A 15,680-nucleotide genomic window follows, 5' to 3' on the forward strand; every position below is an offset into this window, starting at 1 on the left:
TCCCAAGTGCTGGGATTAAAGGCGTGAACCACCACATCCGGCTCTCTACTTCTTGATATGAATCTATATTCTCTATATTTCTTCTCCTTTGGGCTTGACTCCACATAATTTTGAGGCAAAATCGACTTAGTATGACTACCTTCTGAAATTCTCTAGGACTCTTCAAGGTAAATCTCACAGTCCAGCTTCAAGGACCCTTCTGCCTCAGCCTCCCTGGTGGCGGGGATTCCAATTGTGTACAGGCCACCCAGCTCTCTCTGCTCACAAGTATGAATCTAAACATGCCGCTTATTCTTTTGGGAAGAAGGCAACTGAAATGAGGAGATTTCTAAACTGTGGTTTTTATCATGGCCACTCCTGTCCCTTGGATTAAAGACTGGAGGTCCTTCATGACCTGCACAGCCATGAGCCAGAGCTTTTGCTCCCCTGTGGAAGGCAGCCTGAGTAGTCTTGCTCCTCTAACATAAGTTCAACTAAGGAGGTGATCCGCTCTGGCAGAAGACCCGAGAATACTGCTCTAAAGCACTTGTGCTAAGTGGTGCCTGTGTGCCATATTTAGACACCTCGCTTCTTACAGTCTGATGCAACCTTGAAATTGCGCAAAGCCAAGTGATCCAGCAGCAGATTAAATGTTTCTGGGAACCTAACCTGATCTTCCCCCAACCTTCCCTTCTCACTGCCACTTATCAGCACAACCCGAGTCATTTGCAGAATTGAAAAAAAAAAAAAAATAATCAAAACAAAAGCACGTTTTCGATATCTGTCGAACTTTTTGTTACTATCATCTGAAGCTTTTTCACTGCTGGGTATGCTAAAGAGAAGTGGTTCTGAGTCAAATTTATGGTCCATCCTCACCACCAAGCTACAAAAATGTCTTTTAGATAACCTAGTCAAAATCTGGTAAAAGTTAGGCCAATATAGTTATGGTGATAGTCAATAGTGACCTGTGAAATGATTGCCACCAAGCAGTAGCTCTCTAGCATGACTAAATGCTACTCTCTGTGGTGGGCAGATCACTAAGGACCATGGCTCTTAAACAACAGTAAGTAAGAATCAAAGAGCACCTTTGAATCAGAAGCTCGGCAGTGTTTGACACACAGTAACGCTTGGTATATTTCTATTCGGTTCATAATGGCCTACAAACATTCATCTATTTATCTGTTTCTTTAGTGTGTGTGCATGAGGTCAAACAACACGCATATGTGTGCAGGTCAGAGATCATCTTTGGTAGAGTCAGGCTTTCCCCTGTTATAGGAGTTCTGGGGATCGAACTCAGGTTGCCCGGTTGTGCCACAAGTACCTTTATCCCCCGAGACATCTTGCCAGCACTAAATATTGTGTTGTTTGAAGAAACGAATGGATGTATCGTATTTCTTCTTAAAGCTCCAAAGTGACCCGATGTGCTAGGGATACACAGATTAAGACCTTGAGGATGGAAGAATGGGAAGGGCAGATGAGGAACATCAAGTCACAGTCACATAAGAAGGCAGGGCTACTAGAGGGAGGGTGACAGACCACTCAGAAAGCAGGAAGGGGGGCTGTGAATGTTTTCACCATAAAGAAATGCAAAGTAGGAGAGAGACATGTCAAAACTGAATTAAATGTTACAAAATGGATTCATGTGGTGACATACTCAAGGTACACCCTCACAAATACGTAAAACGCATACATCAGCTTCCACATTAATTTCAACTAAAAGGTTAATTCATCTCAATAAAAGTATACATAAAAAAAGAAATTAGCAGCTTGATTCTCCTTAGGGAAGGGGACCAAGGTCACATCACAAAAGACATCAAAAGCTGACTCTTGGAAGAGTATCATTAAGAACTCTCCACCCAGGAGGTGGTAGAGCACTTTAATCCCAGTACTCAGGAGGCAGAGGCAGGCGGATCTCTTTGTTCAAGTCAGCCTGGTCTACGGAGTGAGTTCCAGGACAGCCAGGGCTACACAGAGAAACCCTGTCGCAAATTAAATAGATAAAGTATGACAGGAACTGAGTGTGCCGATATACATACAGTAAATACTTTACTCTGCTTCAGAGATGATCTTTATAAAACTCCAAACTGACTGTGCTAAATCTTTGTGTTCCACATAACCACAAAAGAGCTCCAAAGGTTTTAATATGCATCGTGGCACCTTGACTTGACCTCTGCTAATACCGAGCCGTGTGTCTTAGCTTGTGTCCCCCTGCATTTGACATGTGAGCCCGAACCTATGATGTCACTCACCCCCTTGCTAATTCTGACATCCTCATGATCAGTCATCCTTTTAGAGTGTCTGATCAATGTTTGGCTTATTTATTTCCTGATCTCTCAGTGTTTGAGCGAATATCGATAATGCCCAGAGAACAGATGGAGTATGAAATACAGATGTGTATCGCAGGCCACTCCATGCAGACAGAAGATTACCTAAGGGTGAAGGAAAGGAGACACAGGAGCCATTCCCACAACTCCAGATCAGGTGACAGTATGGCTTGGCCTTGTTTCCTCGTTTCTGGATGGGACAATTGAGTATAGGAGCAAGGAGGAGTCCCATGAGCACTTCCATCAATAATTCTTACTGGCTCTCACCAACAATGGGAAACATGGATGGGTTGGGATCAGAAAGCAAGAATGGGGGTCAAGGAAAGCCTGGACCTAAATACTCCCAGGAGATTTTTCCAGGAACTCATTTACTCTTAGACTAGAGTATCACCAAGAAAAAACAAACAAACAAACAAAAAACCTGTTCTTAGGTATGGTGCCACATGTTTGTGAATCCCCCATCCCAGAAGAAGATAAGACACACAGCCTGCCTGCACTACAGAATAAGTTCAAGGCCAGCCTTGGATGAGCACTGAGACCCTGTCTGAGAGAATGAGAAAGAGGCACACAAACATGCATGCAGGCAAATGCTCATATGCATAAAATACAATAAATAAGTCACCTTTTTAAAAATTTAAAAAAAAAAATGAAAAACAAGAATTGAGAGGCCGGATTTGAGAAGGACAACCTCAATTTAAGGTCATTTTGGCAAAAAGGGGAGAAAGACTGAGCAAGGTAAATTGTAGGCCTCTTCCGGCTCTAAAATTATATGATTCTACAACAATATAGCTTTTATATTGAGCGATATCAGAAAAGTAAATGAAACCCAAACTTTAACCTGTTAACTTACAGATAGCTTCCAGCTAGAACTAAAATTTGTCATTGCATGATAAAGGCCCCTTTGTCATAGCCCTTTGCTTTAAGCAGGTGGAAAAAAAAAAAAAAAGTCCATTGTCAGCCATAGAATACCAGGGAATTTCATAGGGGTCTGAGACCAGTTCTCTTCTCGTTAAAATATCGCTCATTATAAGCACACTTATATATGAGATATATATTATGGCTGTTTTCAGGACAAGAAGAGAACTGTCCTGAGAACAAAGCCCCTGGTCATCTTGCCCCACCCCTAGGTCTGTGGTGACTCCAGAAGACTGACTCCCAGGAAGGCTGACCGTAAATTGGCTTTACATAATCACAGTCTCCATTATATAACATGGGCCAGGAATCTTTTGCCCTCTAGCACAGTTAAAACAGTGTTCAGTTTTAGAGGACAGTTGTTTTGTTAGCAGAGGTGGTACAAAACTATGACTTTACAATATTTTCTTTCCCTCTTATTAAATGTTTATTAAAGCAATGCAAGGATACATGGATAAACAGTGTTTTCTCACTTCTAAAATCCTCATGGATATGGAGGAAATCTTTCTTTCTCCCTCCCCCTTTCAGGTCTCCCTTTAGGCTTCTGTCTCACCTCCCCCTTGTGAGGAAACCCCCTCCATTTGAAGTTCAAACCCCTCTCTCCCCAGCTCTCTCTCTCTCTCTCTTTCTCTCTCTCTCTCTCTCTCTCTCTCTCTCTCTCTCTCTCTCTCTCTCTCCTCCATATCACATTTTCTATTTGGAATCCCATCATTGCACAATTTAGCTAACCATCTATACTATGCTAGCTCTGCTACTTTGTGATAGAATCCTGGACATGCTTTTGCTGAATCTATACCTCTTCCCCCAAACCCAATTTTGAGCAAATGGGATATCAAATAACTCTACATACTTCTGGCAGAACGGAGATAGTATTTGTGGAAGATGGCTTTCTCCACACATTAAAGCAGGCTTTTCAACAACTATCGCTGCACTTTTGAAGGCCTGGACTCTTGGCATCCCCTTGCTTTAGTGTAATACTGACCCTGAGGATATCATTCAGCAAACTGTATAGTTAAAGAAGAAGTTACCGTGCAAAGGATCCTTATGGGCAAAAGTAACTTAGTTAACAAAAAAAAAAAAAAAAAAAAAAAACACAGAACAGACGGGTAATACACTCTTCTATTTCTGCTCCCTCACACGTTGTGCTAATTCTGTTCTTCAACCTTCTTATAAAGAACTTACTTTTTTGCTTAACAGGGAGATTAGGTTCAAAGCCTCGTACCCCAAGGATTAGAAGAAGGATTTGTTTGAGCCCCAGACTGAAATTTGTCCACATGGAATTAGCCAAAATCTCAGCGTGCTGAAACTTAAGGGAGAAACATCATAGGAACGTTGGAGAACAAAGTAGGCATGCCTACCAGGAGCCAGGGCACAGGGACCAGGCTGTAGCACTGCGTAGCCATCACCAGACTCCAAAAGGACCAGGACAATAAATCCCCATCTCTGCACGAGGCTTAGGTCCAGTGTCATCTGCTGACACAGAGGGATGCTGAGTAAGCCAGGGGTGCCACCAGGATCACCTGGGCTTCTGTCTTCATGGCCTTTAATATATAGAATTTGAAGACGCCATTCCGGTCATTGTCAAGATTGCTAACTTTCTACAGTGTGTTTTCAATTAAGTAAATAAAATGTGGTAATTAAATCAAGATTGCATAATATGTTTTTGATTTGTAATCTCATTTAAATTAATTAACTGACTCAATCCTTGTTTAGTTTTTAAACTGGCCTAGTTATGGAAAGAGTCCCCGGGAGCAAATCCAGTTTTCTATCTTTAAAAACAAGACAGAGCAATCTGGCATGCTGAAAAATCAAGTGGAACTCACCAGCATACTGTAAACATGAGGGTAAGAGTGTCAGCACTGAGGGGGAGGAGTTCTACGGCATGATGTTGACGGAAAAAAAAAAAAGTTCTCACACTGGAGAGAAATAAACTAAAACATTATTTATTCAAAACATTTCTTTCCCAATTTTATGAAGATTGCATGTTTGCTGGAAGCAAAACATTTCCAGATGTATTTTAAGTTTCTGAAGAGAGCTGTACAATTTATAATCTTTCATAAATGTTGCCCATATCTCACTATACACCATGAACATGCCGCTGTGTACTTCAAGGAACAATTCACCAGTGCAACTTGCCACGGAAAAATAACGAAGTCCCTTCCAGAAGCCTAGCAAGATCCAGGAGGGTCCGGGATGAGATGGCGATACTCGCTTCCATCTGGGAGATATTCTGGTTTTCATAGATACTACATAATACATTCTCCCCCACTTGGTAGCCAAGAAGCTTGCACTTTGAGAAACGTATGTGGAGCAAGTTGGAAATGAAAAGCAGACTCAAAAGCAAAATCATGGAGGGGAATTTAAAACTCAATGCAGACATTCAATAGAAAGCAAATCAATGTTTACGTTCTTGGTCTGATATTCTGTTAAAAGGAGCTTGTGGGAAGAGAAATGCTCCATTCCCCGGAACCCTTCAGTATTAGTTCCCTGCCTGGCAGAGGCTTTCACGCCTGTTCCAGCGTGTCCCCAGTTTTGCCTCCTTTATTCTAAAACATCATAGTTTGCCTGCGATAGGCCCTTGGGTGCTATGCCATTTCATGTATTTTCACCAAACTTAATATTTTTTATCTAGGTTAAAGTCAAACCAACACGCTACTTTCTAATGTTTTACCTGTGATCTTTGTTCCCCAGGCAGGACATGTTCCCCCACACTGACCTGAGTCTGGACTCCTGCTTTCCTCAGCCATCTGTACTCTGACCCCCAGCAAACCTCTGCAGGCCAGAATCAGCTTTAATCTCTCCCACTCAGTTACAGCTGTATAAATGGCCTGCAATGGTTCACACCAGTAAATCCAGGACTTGGGAGACAGAGGCAGGAGCACTGTTGAGAGTATGACGCCAGCTTGGGCTTTTCATAGTGAATTTGAGGCCAGCCTGAGATGCAATAGGAGACATTATCTCGAGAATAAAAAAGTCAGACTAAAGAAAAAAGAAAAAAAGGAAAACAAAACAAAACAAAACAAAACAAAACAAAACCACCAGATAAGAAAGAGATAGAGGCTTAGTTAGAACTGACAGTAAATGGATTCCAAATGTGGTGAAGGTGGGCTGGAATGGTCCTGAACACTGACAATGAGAAATCACAACAGCCTTAAAAACGGACATTGCATTTTAATTACTATTGTTCCACCCAATAAAACCCTCCATGGTAAGTGTTCCTGTTTTTCCTCCAGAGTCCTGACAATGGTAACAAAGGACTGGGTCAGTACCCATCTGTCCAGCACTATTTTAAACTGGTAGGATCAAGACCCATCTGAGTTTTATTTGCAGCTAATCATAAGTCTCAGCACACAGTAGGTGCTCACTTAAGTCTAAATGAACAGCTACAATTCTCTTGGAAGCAACATGGTAGCTAGTAACACTTGAACAGTTTGAATCCTAATTACAGAGGTGGTAATAACAATCATAAATTTGGGTTGTTTTTGTTACCCACATACATTTTCATTTTTAAGTGTCTGAAACTTCTTGACAAATAAGATGTAGCAGTTAGTTCAGTCAATGATTCCAAAGTCCTATTTTTACCTTTTTCAGTGCTTATCATAGAAATGTTCTCTAAAATATTCTTTACTTGAATAAAAATGTTTCCTTTATGTTAAGCCTAAAAATCAGAAGGGCCTGGAGACCCAACCATTAATCCCAGCACAGAGGCAGCTACAGGCAGATCTCTAAGCAGAAAGCCAATCAGGACTGTACTATGAGACCCTGTCTTTCAAAACAAAGTTTGGCTAAGTCACTTAAATGTTTATGTTTAAAACATATAAGCTTACAGAAAAGAAAAAAAAAGATGATAGGCTTTTATATCACATATTGGTTATGTGTGATTAATTATCTATCTTTACTTTTTATTACATCATGGAACTTAAATCATTGATGTTATGGAGTATTTCTAAATATCTGAAGGTCCCAACAGTGACTTTAACAATGGAGTAAGATGAGGAAGAACAGACTCCTACAAAGGGAAAAGGCGGTCCTGTCAGCTGTCCATCAACGACTGCTGTTTCTGACACATCCTTATCTTAGTAATAGACGAAAGAACCAAAGAAGTCACTTGGGCAACAGGAAATTCACTGATTGTGGCAGATAATGGTTTAATGTTCCCACAGTTCCTTGATAAGTGGTTCAAAGAACTTCTGTCCCCATGTTTTCAGGGCAGAACCTAATTTACCAGGAAAGCTCTGTGTATAGCATACCATGGAACTAATATGTTTTTTAACAGTAAAAAACACAGGAAGGAGAGAGAGTCACTTCCTCTTGCAAATCAAGACTACACAAGAGGAAAGCCATTCAGTTATATTGATAAAATAATTAGAAAAATAGCTTACCTAAGTTTTTCTTTATTTTTAAAGGAAGATTAAGATTATTCTACTGAAAGAAATTGAAAGAACTATAAAAGGTTTAAAATCTAAAGTCACAGTATAAGTTTTCAATCTATAACCTTCATGAAATGAAATATGAAAATTCATTATAATTATGAAATAATAAGTGTTTCAAATGATAACTTTAGGGAAATGGTTTCAATAAAGTTAGTCAATATAAGTCAGAGTAAATATAATGCCACTTAGAATATTCAAATAATTATTATCATAAAAGAAAGAAAGAAAGAAAGAAAGAAAGAAAGAAAGAAAGAAAGAAAGAAAGAAAGAAAGAAAGAAAGGAACTGCCCCCTATTCCACCCTAAGCATGATTCTTATACACCAAGGCCTTTCTTGCTATATATTGATATATAATGATAATAGCATAATTAAGTTTTCAAAATCAAGCTCAAAGGACAGTCTTCTAGAACATCTTTTGAGAACTCCAACCATCTATTTCCACTAATTCTTTCTTCTCTTTACCAGGACACAAGCTTTCTCTCCAGTGATTAACCAAGTCTTCCTTCTTAAATGCTGTTCCCACATACAAGTCTTTGGGCTGGAAAAATTAGGAGCTTGATGGATTTTTATATAATGTTATGCAGCTGCATCATCATGTCCTATACTTCGCTGAGTCATTTGACACTCTCACCATAACCGAGTTTTCTTTTTATGTCTGTCTGGATTAGTGGTGTTTTGTTTGTTTGTTTGTTTGTTTGGTCAACTTGACAAAAGACATGACTTTGGGAAGAGGGAACCTCAACTGAGAAAATGTCCAACCAGACTGACCTGTAGGCAAACCCATGGTGCGAGGTTTTTGTGTTTTTGTTTTTGTTTTTTTTGATTCATGATTGATTTGGGAGGGATCAGCCCATATGGGTGGTACCACTCTTGGATTGGCAGTCCTGGGCACTATTAAGAAATCAGACTGAGCAATACTCCTGCATGACTTCTGCCCCAGTTCCTGCCTCCAGGTTCCTACAGGGCTTGGGTTCCTGACCTGAATTCTCTCAGTGATGGGGTGTTATTTGGAAGTAAAAGGAAATAAATCCTTTCCTCTCCAAGTTGCTTTCCGCTCATGGTGTTTTATCACAACAACAGAAACCTAACTAAGACAATGTCTCATTTGTCCACTATCATGCAAGTTTGTGATGTTTTTGTCTGTTACCTTTGAACAGCTTGTAGAGATTTTATCCATTGAAAACTCATGTTTATTAGGAGCTGGAGACACAGCTCAGCAACTAAGAGCATTTGCTACTTTTCCACAGGACCCGAGTTAGTATCTCAGCATCTACATCAGCTGGTCCACAACCCCTTGTCAGCGCCAGGCAAGCTAGTTCTCTCTCCCTGGCTCTGTCAGTGCCTGCGCTCATCTGTGCACAGACCCTCAGCAGCACCACATGCACATCAATGCCTAAGCACAAAGGAAAATAAATATTTTTTAAAGAAATACTATGTTCATTAAGCTATTTTAAATTTGATTCTGAGATCTATTTTAATCAGCCCCTGCATTGTATGGCAAAACTTATAAATTTAAGGAAAATATATTTATTGGGGGAAAAAAAAAAAAGAAAATGGGAGTAGAGTCTCAGCAGACAGAAAATGGGCTTGGAGAACATTTGGCAACAGCATCTCCTTTTTGTGTTTCTCATTCCCCTGTTTATGCAAGTGAGATAGTTACAGAGCAGTATTCCTTAACAGCTCTGTTAAAGGATGGGTGTTTCCCCTCTGCTATTTCACAAGCAGGCTTGCATTGATTGACTTTTTCCTTTCTGTTTACCTGGATTAGTTTTCGGCTGAACCTTCTTTAGGGTTAAGGCACAACAAGAGGTGATGAGGTTGTCTCAAGGTCATTATTCCTCCCAGGAGGCTTCCAGGGACATATCTAAGTGCAATGTCTTTATTTTTATTTATTTATTTTTTAAATTTTTTTTATTTTTATTTATTTATTTATTTTGCTTAGGACAAAATGAAAAGTAGAAACTCACCCAAGAATTTTGAAACTACAATTAAATATATTTTAAAAAAAAAAACATGTGTGTATACTTTACGTAACTTCACATTGTTTCCCATTAGAAGTCAAAAGCAGAGCCCCTGTGGACTCTGAGCTTCTATATTTGGAAGAGATTTCCTTTGCTGGGGACCAATATCATACCCAAGCCTCCATGGACACTGGATACTTGAACCAAGATCATAAAGATATGTTATCTTTAACCATAATAAAACAAACAATAGTGTTAAGATGCTGTAGTTAATTGTGTCAACTCCCTAGGGAGGTCAGCCACTAGAGTTGCTTCAAATCCAATGGGGAACTTAGAAGTAATTTTACTCCCCATTTTCCTAGTTCCACTAAAAAATAAAAATAAAAAATAAATTAGCGCAAAATTCGTTATATTCATTCTGCAACTATAGAGTCTACAGTAAAATCGCAAAGAAGGAAAACATACAAACAAGCAGGCAACCCACTAGTTGGGTAAGTTTTTGGCTTGCAGTTTAAGCAGACCGTTGATATTTAATCTTTGACCTCCCAAGCTGCTCAAACTTGGTTATCAATCTCATAAGAGGTTTTAAAATTGAGAATTACAAATGTAAACTTTCCGTTAGTCCTATATTACTGAAGAACATATCAGGTAGCTTGGATTTAGTCAATCAGAAAATATGCAAAACCCATTCTCCAGATTGTGGGCCAGCTAGCTAACCACACAGAGCTCTCTCTTTGTTTACACTTGCAGGAGGGGATGAAGACAGTGACAAGGCCTTCAGGGTTTTACAAGCACTTTCTCCAACATCATCTGCAATTCTAAGAGGATGCTGTGCCTTGCTCCTTTCCTGTCTGGCTTGGGACCCTGCAGTGACATGAGACTTCACCTCCATTCTTCCTTGCCCTGGCCCTAGAGACTTTGTGACCTCAGGGACACCAAGGACACTTTCTGCCTCACTTCTCTACCTCAAAGGAGCTATAGGAGAACTTCAGAAATGTATATTTATCCCATTCCATTGGGGTAAAAATGACTTGATAGGACCTCTCTGAGGCAAAGTTGTCATAAAAATAAATGCATTGTTGTTATTACTCTAATTGAGTTATTTATGAATGATCATCTTGATGGAGCCCCGTTCTCAGATATAGAGCGGAAAATTCTAAGTCCTCTAGGGGACAATTGCCTCTTGGCAATTAAACCCATAACCACATTTCCTTATTACTGTTACAAAAGACAATAGTTCAAGGAGAGGCAAAATAGGGAGTTTAAGAAAAATTAGGCTATCTTCAGTGAAAGATGCTGAGGTTGCAAATTCGGGACCCAAGGCTATAGGTGAACTCTGAAGAACATGTGTTCTAAGTTAGCAGCCTTTGTTAGTTACATCAGAAAGTCAGGTGTCCCTGAGGCTGCAACTTTTTAGCAGAGTTTAGATGTCAAGAAAAGAAACTGGAAAACTGCAAGGGTGACCTGGGCCCAACTCTGCAAAGGCTACTGCAATGCAAGACAAAGAGGTGGCTTGTGATCAGCTGCTCTCATCGCAAAGTCTAAAGCGCATATGAGAACCTTAGGCTTGCGCTTAGGAGAAAGATCGTGTGTCCAATTTTACATGAAATGTCAGGAAAAACAAATCTCAGGACCATGCTGAACTTTCTCTGAGTCTTTGGGCAGGATGCATCCCTCCCCTCGGCCAATCAGCAAACACCCTAAGAATCAGTGCCTTATAAAGTATTAGAAGCACTGGGCAGAGCTCAGTGGTAGCACACTCCCCTAGCACGCAGTAAGCCCCAAGTTCAATCTACAGTACTTAAGAAAGAAAGAAACAAAGAAGCAAAGAAACAAAGAAAGAAAAAGAGAAACAATGAAAGAGACACAAAATTTCCCATCCAAAATGGACATCAGAATGTAGACCCAGGTTGTGGTGGTCCCGTGTGTCATAGAAGACACTTCATAAAAACACAGACCTTAAAGCAGAAAATTACTTAAAGGAAATTTCTCATGATTCATGTTCTAGACCTTCAATCTTCTAAAAAGTGTTATCTACTGGGGCTTGTGTCCTTTGATGAAAGATGAGCATGAAGCAATCTGAAGAGATGGACCAGAGAGGACAGGTGAGACCATATGCTGCCCAGGAGCAAGAAATCTCGCTTGTCCTATTCTGTAACCATGGCCTGTTCAGTGCACACATTTGGTGAGTGGTGAGTGTCATTCAAAACGCTTATTCACAGTACTGGTTCCTGAACCTCAGTCCCAGTGACTGTGTTTCCTACAGCCATGCCAGGGCCAAGGAAGTGGTACTTCCCTCCTGCAAGCTCCTGCTAATTCACCCGCTGTCCCCAGGCCATGGACAGGCTGCTAACTCTTAATTACCAACACCAAACAGGAAAGCAAAGACAGGTTTGCAACTATCAAGTCCTTTGGGGGGGGGGGAGTAAGCCTTTAGCCAAAACCTATCTCCACATTCTTCTCTTCCTGCCATGCAATGCATCAGGCTTTGGCCAAAGATCACAAGTGAACTGAGAATCCTAAAAAGCAACTGCACTCAGATCCACACTGAACCCTCCTGAACTCTATCACACTTCACAGAGCTGTGAACAGAACTGTACTAGAAGCACCATCCGGACTGGCTCAGGGATGCTTCAGGTTTAGATCCAAGAGATCTGAAGTGACCCTAAGTTCCACTCAGTGCTCCAGTTTTCTCCAACTTGAGCGCAGAAGGATTAAAAAGAAAACACAAATATTGGCAAAGGTGACTTGAGGTTACTTGACCTTTCTGAAGGAAGGAAGGTTTTTGGCAACCATAACCTGGCAGCTGTCTGGAAGGCAAGGCCAGGACACAAAGAGGAAGACAGGAAGCAGGGAGCTGGCCATGTGTCCTTGGCAGGCAGCAGTGCAGCAGGGTGAACCACCTCATCCCTGCCAAACCAGAAACAGCGGGGAAAGCCCAGCTAATTGGCAAGTCGCAGCCGGCTACAGTGTCCATCCTCTGCTGTAAATGACTGATGAAGCTAAATGGAATGCCAGACCCTAATCTACTTAGCTAGGATCCTCCTGGACTCTCTCAGGAACGTAATTTGCTCCTGTGTGTCGTGTTTCCCAGGGAAGTGGTAAGGCATAAGGCATATCTTAAGATGGCAAGGGCTGAAGAGAGTTTAAGGAAAAAAATGTTCTGGAGTCTGGTTATGCCCACAGACATTTGCTTCTGAAGAGTGTGTGTGTGTGTGTGTGTGTGTGTGTGTGTGTGTGTGTGTGTGTGTGTGTGTGTGTGAGTGAGAGAGAGAGAGAGAGAGAGAGAGAGAGAGAGAGAGAGAGAGAGAGAGAGATTTATAACTAGTTTTACTCAAAGAAAATGTAGTCAACGTTTCANGAGAGAGAGAGAGAGAGAGAGAGAGAGAGAGAGAGAGAGAGAGAGAGATTTATAACTAGTTTTACTCAAAGAAAATGTAGTCAACGTTTCATACTGAACAAAGACAGGAGTCCACTTGCAGGACCCAGACATCTACAAACAATGACAAACCCCAGTGAGACACTCCAGGAAGCTGCAGGGCCACACCCACTTACTGCCTGCTACTGTTTGTGCTTAGGCTTTAGCTGGCTCAACTAAGGGATGATGTAGCATCATCTCAAGGCTTCTGAGTCTTTGCCTGCTAAAGTTGGGACTCAAACAGAGAGGAAAGGCAGAGGAGGCTGTGTTCATGTTTCTCCAAAATTCACACCTAAATTTCAGAGCAGCTTCTGCTTCTTTAAACACAGCAGCAAATAATAAAATTAAATTGAAACGATATTGCAAACACCTCTCGGTCTCAAACTGGAAAAAGAAACAGCCTACAGAACTTTCATCCTTGAAGAATTTTCTCCCTCAAAATAAAAAAAAAAAAAGTTAATATAAAAAAATAAATGAAGATGCTTGGCTCTGTTCTAAAGTAACACTGAGAAGCAAAATAAAAAGGGAGTACTCAAACACTACCTGACCTCCACCTAGTAAGGATCAAAATTAATCTTCCACCTGGCATCAGAGCCCAGGGGTGCCTGACCACTGCCACCGCTTATCCCATCAGCCACAGGGTATCTTAACTGATGTCAGACTCCATGTATCTGGAACCTTCAAAGGTCCATCCTTTCGCCTTTGGGGACCAGTTCCATTGTCTATGTAAGACCATTTTTGTGGGTGCCTCTCTCTAAAGTGGATGGCTCTTTCTCTACTGGTAGAGATAGTACCCTTCGGTACTATCACTGCCTAAGAAAATCCTTCCATGGGGCCTACCTCCTGGTTCCTACCTGTAACCTCCAGGGCAAACTCAACCAGCTCCATTTTGCTAAACTCTACTCATTGTCTGGGATTCCCAATCCTCTATAGCTAACCCTGCTCTCATTTGAATGACAAAGTCCTTGTTGTTGTTATTCCTGCCTCTCTCCCAGTTCAGCGAACCAGATGAACCAGAAAGACTTGCTGGAAACCCCTCACCTCAAAGCCCCACTTCCAGGTGTTGGCCCAGCTCTTACCTTCTAAGGCTCCTCCCCCTTGTTTTGCTAATTGCAGGTCTCCATGCTCTGCACCCATGTGGCTTTCATTACTGAAATGTCCTTACTCTGACGTCAGACAAACTCCAATTTCATCTTTAAAGAGCTTGATTCCCTTCATCTGATATATTCTTCCTGGCCCTCTTCTTGCATCCACCTAATGAGACCACCCTGCAGGGCCCACATCACTTCCCTCCCATCTCTAATATAAGGCTTTAACACTGTGTTAGGGCTGGTTGTACATGTGCAATTTCACTCCATAGTTGTGACTGACTGTATCCTAACATATCTTTTACAATCTGGGGCATATGTTTACATTGCAGAAAGGGTGTTATCTTAAATATCCTATCCATGGAGAAATGGGATGAAAAGCATCCATTCCCTTAGGAAAGACAAAACAATTTTAAAGAAAGATAATAATGAGCTACCAGTTTACACAAACAATTAATGCCCAGGAGTGAGATGCTGGGGCTAGAGAACAGCTTAGTGGTACACCGACTGGGTAGCATGCATGACACCATGGGTTCAGTCCTCATCAACAGACAGAAATATATCGAATTCTTAAGTGCATTTGGCCATTTGTTTATTTTTAGAGGACTGAAAACCAACAATGTTCCTTCCATATATCATTCCCTTCCATAGTTATTAAAGCTATTCACTTAGGAAAAATAAATGGTTCGGCTTAAAGCTTGTAAGTAAGGCTGGGTGTGGTAGCGTATACCTTTAGCCCTAGCACTCCAGAAACAAGAGTAGATAGATTCCTGTATGAGGCCAGCCTGGTCTACATAGTTTATTGGGCCTGTTACATAGTAAGACCCTGTCTCTGAAAAACAAATTATAAGGTTAAAAATAAGTAGACTTCATAAATTTTAAAAATAAATTGACATTATCCCCAAAGAGATCCAAAGCACATCCGAACTTCCCATTTGTTCACTATGTTCAGCTACTAACACATCCTTGGGACCACAAGCAACAGTCCATGAGTGCTGGTTTACATCTGCAAAGCATCATGGGTAAAGGTGAGCATCAATGAGACGGCCAATGAGAGAGCTGCACGGAAGCTGCACTAGTGAGACAGGATGTGAGAAGAGTGGCTTAACACTCTCTGCCCTCTACCGTCTTCAGTGGGGAGGAATCTAGGGGCTAGATGGGAAGCTAGAGAATCAAATTAGTGACTATCTCAAGTTAAAACACCATCATGTGGTCTAGGACCTGGAGAAAGACTAAAAGTCCTAAGAGAAAACACCATAAAAACTGGTTTCCTATTACTACACCCACTATTAAGAAAACAAACAAACAAACAAACAAACAAACAGAAAACACTACCTTAAAAAAAAATCATAGCCAGGGCTGGGTAAATGGCCAAGAACACTGGCTGCTCTTGCAGAGGACCCTGGTTTGTTTCCCCATGGTGCTCAAAAACATGTGCAACCCCAGAACCAGGGTATCCAATGGTCTGACCTCCACAGTTATTACGCATGCCTGTGGCTCATACACATAAACACACACGCACATGTGCACATACATGTAAAACACTGATATATATAAATCTAAAG

The 15,680-nt window shown here is 41.1% G+C and overlaps 1 protein-coding gene across 8 annotated transcripts in view; it reads right to left on the reverse strand.

Moving 5' to 3' along the window:
• Nfib (nuclear factor I B) overlaps positions 1 to 15,680 on the reverse strand; it is a 217,124-nt gene that overhangs the window by 96,446 nt on the left and 104,998 nt on the right. The window contains exon 1 of one of the 8 annotated variants that reach the window (XM_029540362.1): positions 5,887 to 5,907. The exons of 6 other annotated variants lie outside the window; for them this stretch is intronic. The gene's annotated coding sequence lies outside the window, so the exon portion shown is untranslated. Of the gene's footprint in view, positions 1 to 4,573; positions 4,594 to 5,886; positions 5,908 to 15,680 lie in introns of those variants that run through there. One more of the 8 variants, XM_029540363.1, reaches the window with a different exon arrangement.

Source organism: Mus pahari, chromosome 6 (assembly GCF_900095145.1).
Source record: "Mus pahari chromosome 6, PAHARI_EIJ_v1.1, whole genome shotgun sequence".
In the NCBI taxonomy this organism is placed as follows: domain Eukaryota; kingdom Metazoa; phylum Chordata; class Mammalia; order Rodentia; family Muridae; genus Mus; species Mus pahari.